A 14,879-nucleotide genomic window follows, 5' to 3' on the forward strand; every position below is an offset into this window, starting at 1 on the left:
GCTAATATTGTTTTCTTGTACGTAAAGAGGAGTAATTGACATATAAGTGACCAGTTGACACCAGCGGATTTGCTCGAATTTTATGAGTAGGCATTAGGCATCAAATTGTATCCTATGTCCTTCCTTTGGTTTCAAGCTTGTTTTATATCAAATATAAAAGTTATTAGGACTTAAATTAACTAATTAAAGTTTATGACAAAAACATTAAGTAACACCATAATATTCATAAACTTTTTTAATAAAAAAAGGACTAATAGTTAGTTAAACTATTCTCGTACATGAACATTCTTAAATATTAAAAAACGTGGATAAACTTTAATATTAGATCAATATTTAAATTTCGAGTCAACTGATGTTGTACTTAAAATTTTAAATTATGTTAGAAAAGTTACGTTAAATAAATTCGGAAACTTTATATTAAAGTGAACTTTACAATAGGTATTTTAAAAATTCTATACAATATCAATTTATGAAAAGAGTTGGGTAACAAATTTAAAATCAATAAGATTCTATTTCGAGGACAAAACACATCATTATTTATTTAATATTCAGACATAAATGAAATTTCGTTTTAGAAATATCGTAATATGAATATTTCAATTCTATAAAGGTATTTTCGTTATTATATTATTGGAACATGAGTATAATGAGAAATATCTGATTCTAGTTCAGATATTTATTTACTTCTTAAAGAAATTTAAAAAAAAAATTAAACAAAAAAGATTTTTACAAAAACAATTCCATGCTTACAATAATAGGCTACCTATAGACATAAATATGTGCTTCGCGTATTTTCTTAACGCTGAAAGTTATTAAAAGTTAAAATTAAAAATATTAAAAATACTTCTATCTCTAACTGGTTATTTATTCTATGTATTTTAGAAACAAAATGGACAAAATTATGATTTGATTTGATTTAGTTATAGGCATATACATAATATCATTAGGATAAAATATGTAGGTATAAAAATACCTTAAATTGCTTCTACTACTGTTGGTAGATATTGAATAGTAACAAACATTTGGAATCAAGAAGCTCAATTTTATGTATTTTAATCTCAGTATTCATCAATGTAAATAAATAATTTATAATTTTAAGGTCATTTCATGGATTAATTTAACTAAACTCAAATATAGTATCTTTGGCACTCCTTTCTTCTTCGAGGTTTGGAACATTTTTCACCACGCTTTTCCAATACAACTCGGTTATACATGTGGCAGATTTTCTTCTGTCACGAGGAGTTTTTTTAAAAACAATTTTCTCCACCATCAAATAAAATTTACCTACAACTTTTAAATTAAATGTAATTAATTTTAGACCGGGAATAATTTATTTCATTCATTTGAAATATGAATAAGTAATCAATGTAATTATTGAAATACTTTCAAACGATAAAGTGCTATCGATATATAAGCTCGTGTTCAACAAATAGCGGAGCTGTTAGCTCCATTTTCGTTTATCTGATGATTACAAGCCGCTGCATGGCCTGGTTTATTTCATTGGATACCTCGATAATAGCAGCTATTATGGAAATTGAATTTGAAACAAATACAGATTGATATAACTCTTTAAGAATGTTTTATATTACATATGTTAAACATTGAACGATATAAAATACACATTATAAAACTCTGTGCGTTCCAACATTATTCACCCGAATTTGATGAAACTTTAGTTAGTTGTTCTGCTCAACTGCAAACGAAAAAAAACGAGTAACAGGTGTATGAAGAGGGAATTAAGGAATTCAAAAGGTAACATCAAAAATTACTTCATGTTTGTATTATTTAATAATGATTACAGAAAATATTTAAGAATTATGTGAATTACGGAATATAAAGATTATGAAGAGAAGAGCCATTATGCTCTATGATGTTCCAATCTGGATCGATGGATACACATGAGGCAGAATAAATTCTGTAAATGCGTTAGTTTCACGATAATTTCCTTAACACTAGATATATATTATGTTATAAACACAAATATTGCTTATGAAAACTCAGCGCTTATATAGATATCTCGACTCGAACTTATTTGATATTATTTAATAAATCATCAAACGAATCTTGATAGTAATTGCATAAAAATAATGAGAATTATCAAATTCTATTAATTCACTGCACATTGTGTATTCGAAATCACGTATGACTACATACTAGGAAGCTTAATTCAATTAGTGGCCATGTTTCAAACGTAAGCCATAATACCGTTTACATGATGCGACATGGTATCAATGAATCCGTAATAATATACAATTCTGTGTTACAATGTTATAGTCGTTCCGGTCCCGACTACGGGCTGTGTGTGGATATGACAGAACATCTCTTAATTGACAAAATTAACTTGTATTGTTCGTATATATATATTTAGATTGTCGATATATAATTGTAAGCGAAATTATCGGTAATAAAAAATAAATAAATATTGGACAACATCACATACATTACTCTGATTCCAATATAAGTAGCTAAAGCACTTGTGTTATGGAAAATCAGAAGTAACGACGGTACCACTAACACCCAGACCCAAGACAAAATATAAAACTAATAAACTTTTTTACATCAACTCGGCCGGGAATCGAACCCGGGACCTCGGAGTGGCGTACCCATGAAAACCGGTGTACACACTACTCGACCACGGAGGTCGTATTATATAAGTTAAGTAGTTTTATCAGTTAAGGGTTCCAAAAAAGGCTCTTCTTATACATAAGTATAGATGGAGCAGGAGATGAAAAGTTATTGGGACATTCTGTTGGAAAATTCAAAGTCCAGTCAACAGCTCGAAGTCGATGTCGAAGAAAGTTGAAAGTGTGTGTAGTATACCGTGACGCGCACGTAAAGCTTTTGGTTTTATTCGTGAACTTTTTACATATGTATATTAGTTACGTATCCAGATAGCCTTACGCCGTGCTCTACTACCGGAAAAAGTCCTCCATCGTTAATTATATGTAGTTTCAAAGTATTTTTAGATATGTTACCTATAAAACATCGTTAACAGCTTAGACGGGACATCTGAAATAAGTTCAAGTTTAAAAAACCTCCTATCCTGTCAAAGTTAAGGATTTAGAGTTTAATCCACATACCTACTTCTGTGCGGTTTTGTAGTTGTACTTGGGTTAGAATTTCTTTGGACGAATAAAATTTTCCTCATTATGATTTCCATGACCACCGAAAACGAAATGAGTTATTCAATAAATGCTTAAAATTTAGTGGTAGTTATCTAGTCATAAATTTTGAATTAAGATCCGCATATTATATCTACTGGTAACTTGGGCGATAATTTCATATACGAACCCTGGGGCGCTATATATAATTCTCAAATAATCTAATAATTCGTGTAATAATCTAGTAATAGCCGCCAAGCTAAGACGGAAGTGGAATGTAGTATCTTGTATTTAATTTAACGTGATTCCTACTGACATTTTCGAACTCGTTTGGCGCCAACTGGGTCACAGATAAGCACTAACTCGATCATATTATGGCGGTTAAAGTATTCCTCATTTCATTTTGGATTTAATATTACGTCTAAAACCGCGTCAGTAATGTTATTAATTTATAGAAACAAACATACTAACTTAATTGAATTTATTAATATTAGTAAACTGATTTTGTTAGTAAACTGATTATATATTCAACCAAGTAGTAATACTTGGTATTGTAGTGTACCGGTTTGAAGGATGAGTAAGACAGTGTAACTACTGGTATAAGGGGCATGACAACTTACTTGTTAAGGTAGTTGGCGCATTGGTGATGAAGGATTGGTTACAATTACTTACGGCGTCTTTTGTCAGTGGCAGTGACCACTAACTACCAAGTGTCTCATGAGGTCGTGCGCTCTCTATGCTATAAAAAGAGATAGAAATGTTTTTCTTCGATTATATGATATATATTAGTATCAATAATTAATAAAGCTTACTAATGATTCGATGTCGTTTAAATAGAATATAGACATAGATAGAATGGATTTTAAAATCAATAAAATGGACGAACGGCTAACGTACGTATAATTTATTAACAATCGATTTGTGGTATTTTTAGACGTCACGCTATATCGGATAAGACAACTACAAAGAACAACCAATAAGAACTCGCGTTCCTCTATTGAATATTTTACTAGATTTTCCATAGCATTGATTGTAAACACTTTGTGGACACCATATCGTCCATAATTATGACTGACTGACTGACATAAGATTAGACGAAGTCAGCATAAAGAAAATATTTCAGATTTATGTATGTTATAGATATTTATATAATAGACTAATGGCTTTTGAGGCTACAAGACACCGTGATCCCGGATTCAAAACCCCGATCGAGCCAATGAAACTTATTGGGTATTTCTTCTGAGTAATTCTCCGCTAGTAAGCCAAAAGTAGCCTATGTCCTTCTGTGGAGTTCAAGCTTAGTTTTTACCAAATTTCGTCAAATTCAGTTCAGTGTTTTGGTCATGCGAGAGCAACAGACATGAGTTACTTTTTTTTATAATATTAGTATAAGCCTAATTAGAGAACTCAAATCACTTAAAATCATATAGCTGATCAACAAGCTAGCAAGTTTCAAAACCTTTTGTAAAGGTATATTAAGTACATACGTATTAAGTAAGTACTTGTGTATAATATTAAATCGAAAATTAAAGCGAAGTAATGTCCTGTCAATGTCCCATGGCTGGGCAAGGCGTCCTCTCTTTTGAGAAGGTTTGGAGCTTATTCCATTACGTTTCCGCAGTTTCAATTAATTTAGATACCTCCAGATTTCCTCAAGATTTTTTGCTTCACCGCCTAGCACGAGATGATTCATAAACACGTATTAAGCAAATGAAAGGTCAGTAGGGCTTGCCTGGATTTAAATCTTCGGATCACGCACTAGAATCATCTTAAGATGCACCAGGTTTTACAATTAAAATTTAAGGTATTTTTTTATATCCTAATTTTTCATATATAAATTAAATTATAAGCAAATGCTGTAAATTTATTCAGTTTTTTTCTATTTGTGCACCCATCGTATCTCTAAATTGTACCGGCGCTTGTATAATTAAAATCCTTTCAATGCGGATTCCCCATGATGTGTACATATGCATGCCAGACAGGTAAACAAAACTTCCGAGCCACGTAATATTTGCGCGACTTTGCGTCAAAAACATATATACATTTTGCACGGCCAATTTAATTTTTACAAATTTTTACAGGGATTAAATTTTATTTAACTTTTAGCTCTCTATCTATGAATTATTTAACAATTCAAATTAAGAATTACTTAAAAATTCTACTGAAATGTGAGTGATAGCTTTAGAACCTACTTTCGATAAAGTAACAATTCAATCTCCCACTACTCTACTAAGGCTTTTTTCCTTTGGAGAATAAGGTTTCGAGCGTATCGCACGAAGCATTTTAATGTGGATCATCGGCTACATAAGAATATAAAGTACAAAGAGTACATTTACTTACAAGAGTACATTTCCTTGACCGCTGAGTACGAGGCGACATGTATGACTATAATCACAAACTACTTGTCCGACTTTGAACCTGCAATCGTCTGTAAGATTCACGTACACTCACGGCATAATAAATAACAAAACCGACGACACAAGTTGATGATATTGAATATTGTAAAACGTAACATATATTAATATTTAAGTTACTTACTTATATCCTTTATATTTTACTTTAAAGAGTCACATAAATTCACTTATAAAATAATGTTTGGTAACTGATATCGCGATTGTACACATGCACATGTTTTATGATTCCTGCTCTCTTACATTCTATAGGCAATGATGAATAAAATTATAACTGATTCACCGTTATGTTTAATGTTCCGGGAAATTGATGCTGGGTTCATTTACAGTGTTACTGTAAAAGTTTTTACAGTGACATATGTATAAAACAAATATACGCTATTAGCAAATATGATGTCGAATTTCACTGTTGAATAGCCATAATCCGGTATATAGGTACATATTGGGTTTCGCGTTAACAACTACACATTCTGGACGTTTATTTGTATGCGAGTTGGTTGGTAGATGAAAATTCTAACTATTCTAAGGAATATTATAAATACAAGTGAGTTTGTTTATTTATTTGTTTGTCTGTTACCCTTTTATATCTCAACTACAAAACTTATCATCATACAATTTTACAAGCACGTTATCAGAGTTACAGAAAATGTCAAATGTTTAGAAAATAGTAAATTTAGGTATAATATAGGCATGTGGGCTGGCTCCTATTTTTGGACTAAGAGACTATTAGAGGATATTGCAAATAGTTAATCACGTTTGTTCATACAGCCACCGGTTATCTGAGTGCATTTGCCAACTGTGTTCTACCATTTGTGCACGCCGCAATCTATTTTTCTAACTGATTTGATAGTAAAAAGCAAATACTGGGATTACAATATAAGGAATTTTACTAAAAAATTAATTGTTATGTGTTAATGATGTCTACGTCATTCTTGCCTATTAAAATAAAAAATACATTATGCTTAGCATAGTAGTTGAAGAAGCTGACAATAATAAACTAGCTGTGACACCGGTGAAATCAAGAGCTATTGAGCAAAACGATATATTATGCATAGAGTAATATCATATAAAATAACATATTTCCTAGAATATATGTTTACCGTTAGGATCAGTAAATGCAATCATAATATTGAAAATATTGATGAATCGCTGGAATTTCGAAACATTGTATAGATGTTTCGAAATTATGTTATGTTATGTTTACCTAGAAATTACTGGACTGAATTTATTACATCACATCTCATTAGATTTTTCAGAATTATCAATTAAATAATTTTTATCGAATATATTAAATAAAAAAAAAAATCTGATTCTTAGAGTCGCTGTTTATTCTTCGTTTATCTGAACAGTGATCTTGAAGTTAGAAAAGTGTTTATAAGTTTAGATGGCACATGTTTATGCTTTGAAGTCCAAAATATTCGTACGTTACATATAACGTATTCATTGTATAAATATACCTTGTATATTATTGATTCTATAATTCTCAGCGATATAATTTTATGCACAAATGTTAAATAAAGAAACAGTTTCAGATATGCCATTTATTAATTAGAGATACTTAATTATTGTCATTTTATACCGTTATCTTCGGGACAACATGAAAGCTTTAAGCGTCAAAAGTCTATAAAATGCTGCGAGGCAGGTACCAATTTCAATCTGATAGTTCTCGATGAAAACGTGTAGATATTAAAAGAGAAGAAAAAAATGCGAAAAATGTTAGATAAATATTTCTTGTATATATTTTAATTAAATATAATTAGTCTGGAATGTAATTACGTGATGTTATTAAAATTACTTATTCAGAAGGTTGTAGCGCATAAAAAGTTTATTATTTGGTATTGACAGTCCTCAATAAAAACAAATTTTAATGTATATATTTAATTTTGTGTTCGGTAATCAATAAATAATAACCGTGAGAATATCTGCACTTGACAGAATAAACAGTGCTACACGATGATGCAACGTTATGGAATAAGCTCGAAACCCTCTCTTATAACTGAGGCTTTCGACCAACAGTGAGGCATATTTAGACTTTATTGCTTTTACACGAACCACTATTTACTTAAACGATCCGCGTTAAGCTCTCCAAAGTATCAATATTGTTTACAGATACGTGTTTGTAAATTAATATTAACATTTAAATAAGACAAGTTCAAAATCGTTTCAAATTAAAACATTTACCTTAAAATTTTCCGTAAAATCTATACAGGTAAAATTTCACACTTATATATAGAAAATCATATATAGTTGGGATAACTTTCGTGGCATTCCCGTCATATGTGAAACTTTATAACTTTGAACTTACTAACTATCTCAAGAGCAAAGCGCGATGAAGTTTATTTACTAACGACTGGCAGTGCCGCTTGAAATTTAGGATATTCGTTTGTAATGTGCACTCAATTTGCTATACTTATGAATCATTTTATTTTTAAAATTATATTTAATTTTATGAAACAAATACGTTACGTCATACTAATCTCTTGTCTAGAAATCGGATAGCATATTCGTCGTTAAGAAATGAAATTTAAAGTCAAGATGGGGATGTATTAGATATTAGGCACGGTTTCATATGCTTTAATCGTTACTTTACCCCATGGGTCGTATGATGTTATATGACCCAAAACCTATAATAGAATATAAGATATTATATTAATAGAAAATAACTTAAGGTTATAAAAAAGGCAAATGGAACACACGCAACATTATAGTGAAGCAACATAAGCCAATACAGATCTGATGATATTGGATAATATTTCCAAAATCTTACCTACAAACTTTACTTCATTATAACATAAATAACCAGCATGACCTTATGACATTGTTTTTTTTTTCAAGTTAAGTTTAGTAATAAATTATTTTATTTAAATATCTTACAGTACGTCTAATCGAATAAGATTTCCACAATAACCTCGGAAGAATTTCCGTTGGGACATCATAGAAGTGAATAATGTTTCATACGCGGTAATAATTTTCCGGAGAAGGAAATACGTGATTGAAATTCATAAAGTTTTATTATATTTAAAAAAAAAAAAAACAACATGAAAACTCATATTTTAAACAAAATATCGTCATTATTATGATTAAGATCATTAAAAAAATTCTTCTATGTTGGAAATTTCATATTACATAAAATGAAAAATCCAACCTTTTCCATAACATGTCCCAGTTTCATTTAATAACAGCCATCGCGCAACATGAGTTGTATTTTATTATTCGATATAAAATTATTATTGAAATATCTACCTCACGTTGAATTCATATTAATGTCGATAAAAACGAAATCATGAATATAAAATTGCATTAAAGAAATTAATGTTATACAACAACTAAAATGAATACAATATTAGTCAACATATACCTATATAAATATATAAAAGAAATATAATAGTGGGAATCATTCTTGAATTGTCGTCTGAGGCCCAATTATGATATGTTCAGATCTAGATACCGAGGACAGAAAATAATCCCTACTTTGATTTTCTACTGTAATAGTCGGAGCGTTAGCCACAAAGAAAAATAAATGTGTTTGAGAGTCGAAATTCTTAGAAAATGATGTTTATTTTTACAATTAAGAAACGTTACGACTTATTTGAGGCGTTATAATTTTTAATAATGATTTTATTACGGTTTGTAAAAAATATTACTATTAAATGTGTTACTGTTAAATGCACGTTGACAGTTCATCTTTGATCTTAAATTTCCAGTTGGGTGAAATAATAATTAGAGCGCAGGTTTCTTAACTTAAATAATAAATAGCCGAACACCGACTCCCAACCTTCTCGCTGCCATACGAACTCCGAGTTTAAATTATCATATTAAAAACAGCTTGCTCTGACTACACTTGAGCCACTTTCTTCGAAAAAATATATAAGAAAATAGAAAGTCAAAGATACAAATAAATTAAATAAAAGATGATAAGATTGTTGATATTCAATATTTGAGGATAACATTTTAATTTTAATGAATGTTTGTATCAGTAAATTCAAATATTATGTTTATTTTTTTTTTAATTTAAATTACAACATCCACGGGCTCATAGTTGCCCGTGCCTTTTTTTTACATTTTACTTTTGTAAATTTTGGCGTTATTTTATATTTTTACTGAACATCAGCAGATCTTCGATGGACTTCGAGCTTGTCGTCTTTTTGGAAGACATGGCCCACACTGACTTTTTTTATTTTTTTTATTTTAAAATAATATATGTATAAATAATCCATAATAAATAATATATGATAATATATAAAAAATACTGTATATAGTAGTTTTTTTTTTACTCCTATTTACTGCAGTCAAATATCATGTTATTAAGCTTCCACCGTAGTAATGTTCGTATAAAATTCCTGAACATCTCACATTCTAAGCGCTAGGCGATTTTAATAACATAGGCGAATGCAATACGCTTCTTCAAAGCGGGACTCGTTTCTTCTCTGTACAAAAAGATAATCCTTTGTAACAAACTACAATATGATATTTTTTTGTACATTTATTTGTATAATATAATAAAACATTCTTCAATTCTGCAACAAGATATTTAAAAAAAAAATTGTTTCATAATTTATTATGTTATAAAATTATTTTGTTATTTATGTATAGTACTGTCGATGTCCGTATGTTGTAAATGTATATAGAACAATTCATAAAAATGATATATGGTAAGGGTTAGTCTTAAAAAGGTTAGTACATGTTTCAGGTATATATTACACATATAAGTGAAACCCTGTCGCGACATAAGTATTTCTATATATCATAGACGCTGTCTATTCTGCTATGAGGGTTGAAATAATAGATCGCCGTCGATCATCATGACAGACACGTACTCTATCAATAAAATTGATTTCGTTCATTACGCTCCGCACGTTTTGTCCTTTACTTTGTTATTTGTACATACATACGTATTAAATACTAAATAGAAGGGATCTCAACAAAAAATACACGATTGTACATCAGTCCACGTCTTTCGAATGATATGTACAGATAGGCAAAAGAACTATTTACGAGTAGCACTATTTGTTTTGCAAAATTTTATAGCGATGATTTCGCTAGTCAACATTCGGAGATGCAAATCTAGTTATGATATTGATGATTAAATTATAGCTAGTTTTTAACTGCGGCTTTGCACTCGTTGATCTCCGTTTTTCTAAAAGCGAACGATAACTATAACTGAGAACTGCGAGTTTTATTTTTCTCACAACTAATTCAAAGTGTGAATTGCGTGTAATTTAATAACAATTAATCTGAACTCTTGTGATTTAAAAACCAACTTCATTGTTAAGCTCCGCATAGTTTGTGACATCAATAATCATACTTATTTGTAACTATTTATACAAACCTAAACAGTTCCGCACCAAAACCAACACCTAAACTCATAACGTATTTTAACCATTCAATCCATTACGGGGTGACCTTTATTATCGTTCGGATTAACTTCGTTTATGCGGAACACATAGACATTAGATCCTGTGACTTCTCCGCCATTTTCTTCTTAATTTTTCGTTATTATTATCTCAATAAATATTAGAAATAATATTATCAATAAGACAGTTTGAAAATTTGGCAAATGAAGGACGAGCTAATTTACGAACTAATGATAAATGGTTATCATAACACACAAATCGATACCGAAAGAAATAGTAACCAGTCCTTACAATACCAATTCGCCTGAATATGTATGGTGAGAGTAGTACCTACCAAGACGGCCTTGCATAAAATCTTACCTCCAACTAGGTAAAACTACATGCTCTTATATATTTAGTGCAGGTGAAAATAACGATCACGTTATACTTGAAGGTGTCTAATATATTTAAATTTAATCATAAACGTGATAGCCGCTTGCTTTGATGATATAATAACACAATTAATCAGAACTGTAGAGACCACACCAACGTTCTGGTCGTGAACGTGTCATTTGCAAGAAGAGGATGTTCTAAATGCACTAGTCATTTTCACCGAGGGTGCGTTGTTCCTCTATCAATAACTAGTATGCATTCCATTTACTTCGAATGAAAATAAAATTATGCTTTATGCATAAATGCACCCAAAAATAGTATTAACAGAACCATGTGTCAGGAAACGAAAATATTCCCTAAATATATCGATGGTCAAGAAGACAAAAACGCTAAATGTTTAAATGTTTTTTGTAAATTTGGTTTAATAAGCTAAAACTCTATATTTTGTATAGGTTACCTGTATTAATTTAGTTTTTTAACTGTTTTAATATCCTAACTTAAAAAGAGATGAGCATTTTCTAAGAACGCGGAAAGAACCGGTTTCATACAAAAAGGTGTTACATACTACTTTTGTACACTAACATGGTTATTAACATTAAACATTTTTTTGTGGATTGTCTATTTGAGCACCATAGTTTCCTGACTAAGTGTACAATAAAACGAAGGTCGCTTAACTCATTTGTTCTGATTACTGGCCTACCATTTTCACTTAATAAGTTTAGAATCCAATGTTGTTGAATAATGAAAAAAAAAAAACCATTTAGATCCGTCGTGAATGATGAAACACAGAAATAAAATGCCGTAACGTTTATCGTGATTTGTAATTTTTGCGATAGATAGTCACTGAAATAAGCCTATTTACTTTGGTGTCAGTTAAGAAAAATGTATACTTTAAATAAAGAAAGAAAGATATATATGTTGAAAGTGTTAAGTGCAAACGAAATAGCACGATAATCAAGTAAATTTGGCATTGATGTGGAATAATTTAAAATATTTGCACGTTTGCCTTCTTGACCATCATTATGTATTTTCAATACAATTTCAATACGGTTTCAAATTTAAGTAGTCCTTTATTGAGACAATCAATATATTAACAGATCGTTTTATGATACATCTAATTACCAAACAGTTTACGTTTGTAATACATACCTTCACGTTTTGAGCCACAAAGCGATGCCATCGTAATACGATTACATGGTCATAGTAACATCGGATAATTGATATTGGCTAATGAATCTTTTGATCCGAAGAACACTACGCACTTATTTCGTTGGAAATGGCATTAATTTTTTAGTTTTAAAAGTTACATTTTTTCCGAATGCCTACTACATACAGTTTATTCAACGTTATTATTTTTTATTTAAAATTTTCCTATGATAAAAGTTATAATGCATGATTTTTCACTTTGAGAGAAATATGTAAAGTGTTGTTTTAATTATGAAATGTTCGCATTATAAATTTCCATTACATAAAGGTTTGGTTACTATGTAACATAGAGCTAACTATTATTCATTATTTATTCATGCCAGTAAGCCTTTAGTAATAATATGAGAAACGCGAACATCCTGCGTCTGCATAATTGTGCTTTATTGGTTGTGTACATGGATATGTGAAGCACGATCATACAAAATTACGTAGTAAATGAGCAAAGGTACTTTTGAGTCTTCTTTCTATTCGAATGCAGGAATTTCCAATATAGGTATGTTTTGGCCAAAATAATCCGCGGTTAATAATAATAATAATAATCTCTGGCACAGATATATTTGTGAATTGTTCGATGCTGAACAATGGATTGGTAAATTAATGATTTTAAATATGTATAATGCTCTTAAAATGAGTATGTTTGTGTTTATTTGGGATCGTAGTATGTTTTAGAATACTATTATATAAAGAAATGAGTTTTATCCGGTGTCAACGGCGTACTTATATCAGTTGCTGACGATATCGACGGATGATAAAAATTGACTTTTACTTAAAAATGTAAGGTTAAATAAAGATGTCTGTTTCAAACCGCAACTGCAGACCACTGAGCCTATTCGGTTCTCCATTTATCTATCTTATTAATCTCAGTTTGGCAGCGAAAGTAAACAGCGTGAGAAAACTTGCACGTGCGGGGATAAATCGTGACATATGTATGTATATCTGCCATTCCGCAACGGAGCTTCAATTAAGTATCATTTTCCGTATCAGGCGAAAATATTTACATTCAAAGCTTACCGAATCACTAACAAAAGCTATATATCTGAAAATTATATTCACTGTGATGCTGCTATTGTAAATTGTAAATTAATTTTGAGTCGCTTAAAAAAACGAGACTCGTTCGTCCGTCGAGATAAACGCTTTGTTTTGTCGTATAATTTTTCAGGTTTTCCGAAAAAAACGAAGTTTTCGGGGTAATCGGATATATTTTACAAATAAAATATGAAATAAAAGCACAGTCGTCTGCGTATTCTACAGTCGCCTTTGGAGCTTTGTTATGATAAATGTTGTTAAAACGATTACTCCGTTTGTTGTAGAGTTCAATGCATGGTCAGCGGGGCGAGTACTATGTCGAGCGTCTATCCAGTTATGTAGATGGTAATCTGTTATGGCCACACAGTCTTGATTGTGATTGTATTGTAGTACACGCTTCATGATTTTGCTTTACCTATATTCTCCTGAGCCAAGCTTAATATAATTTAATACCAATGTTATCATACAGTTATACTAAAAGGTATTAAGGAGAATCTAGTTATATTGTCATATAAGTACAGGCAGAGAGGAATATGCGAAATTGACAATATAATAATTATTATTATAACATCTAGAGGATGCATCGGAATAACGTACGTAGTCCGGCTTACAATATTTCAAGAGTGAGATATGACATGAATAATTCTTCTATTTCGTGGCGCTGTTATTTTAGAACTTACTTTAAAAAGAATTATTATGTTCGGCAAATAGCTCATAAAACAGTTAATTTTTAATTTTCTAATTTAATGATTGTGTTACCTTAGGCTAATCTCAGGCTTCCGATAATGATTACCATTAAGTAAAAAATAAAATCAATAAAATATTAATAAAAATAAAATGATTGCGGAATTTGATGTAGCTGTGGTTATGTCTTTTGCAGAGCGGCAATGATCAATCAACTACAAACCCATTTACTAAGAGTATACTATCACAAAACGTCAGATGAGCCCACAAAACTGTTATATGAAATGATTGAATAGCAATAAGCATGATTTAAAAAAAAAAAATTGGATGGAATTTGAATCGAATGTTTATAATACTGAGGCATATGACATGGGGGTATCTTTGATTCACGAAATCAACGCTCTTAGCGAAACAAACGAACGAGTTATAATTATAACTTTATAAACACATTGACACCCTAATTAATATTGTATTCGTCTCTTAATATCTTAAAGTAACATCCTGCAAACGCACCACTACCATTCGGACAAAGCTAGCCTCTCCTTTAACAAAACGTACACGAAAATGTTGTAGTTTCCCGTATTTAAACCCGTCATCTTTGGTTCGTCAACTTTTTATTTTACCAGTCACTGCTACGACTACTTTGCTTTAAGGTGCTCTTCTAAGCCCCAGCTTATTCTATGCACTCAGCCATGTCAGCTACGTATGTCAATACAATCACAATA

This window comes from Vanessa tameamea, chromosome Z, assembly GCF_037043105.1.
Source record: "Vanessa tameamea isolate UH-Manoa-2023 chromosome Z, ilVanTame1 primary haplotype, whole genome shotgun sequence".
Lineage (NCBI taxonomy): Eukaryota > Metazoa > Arthropoda > Insecta > Lepidoptera > Nymphalidae > Vanessa > Vanessa tameamea.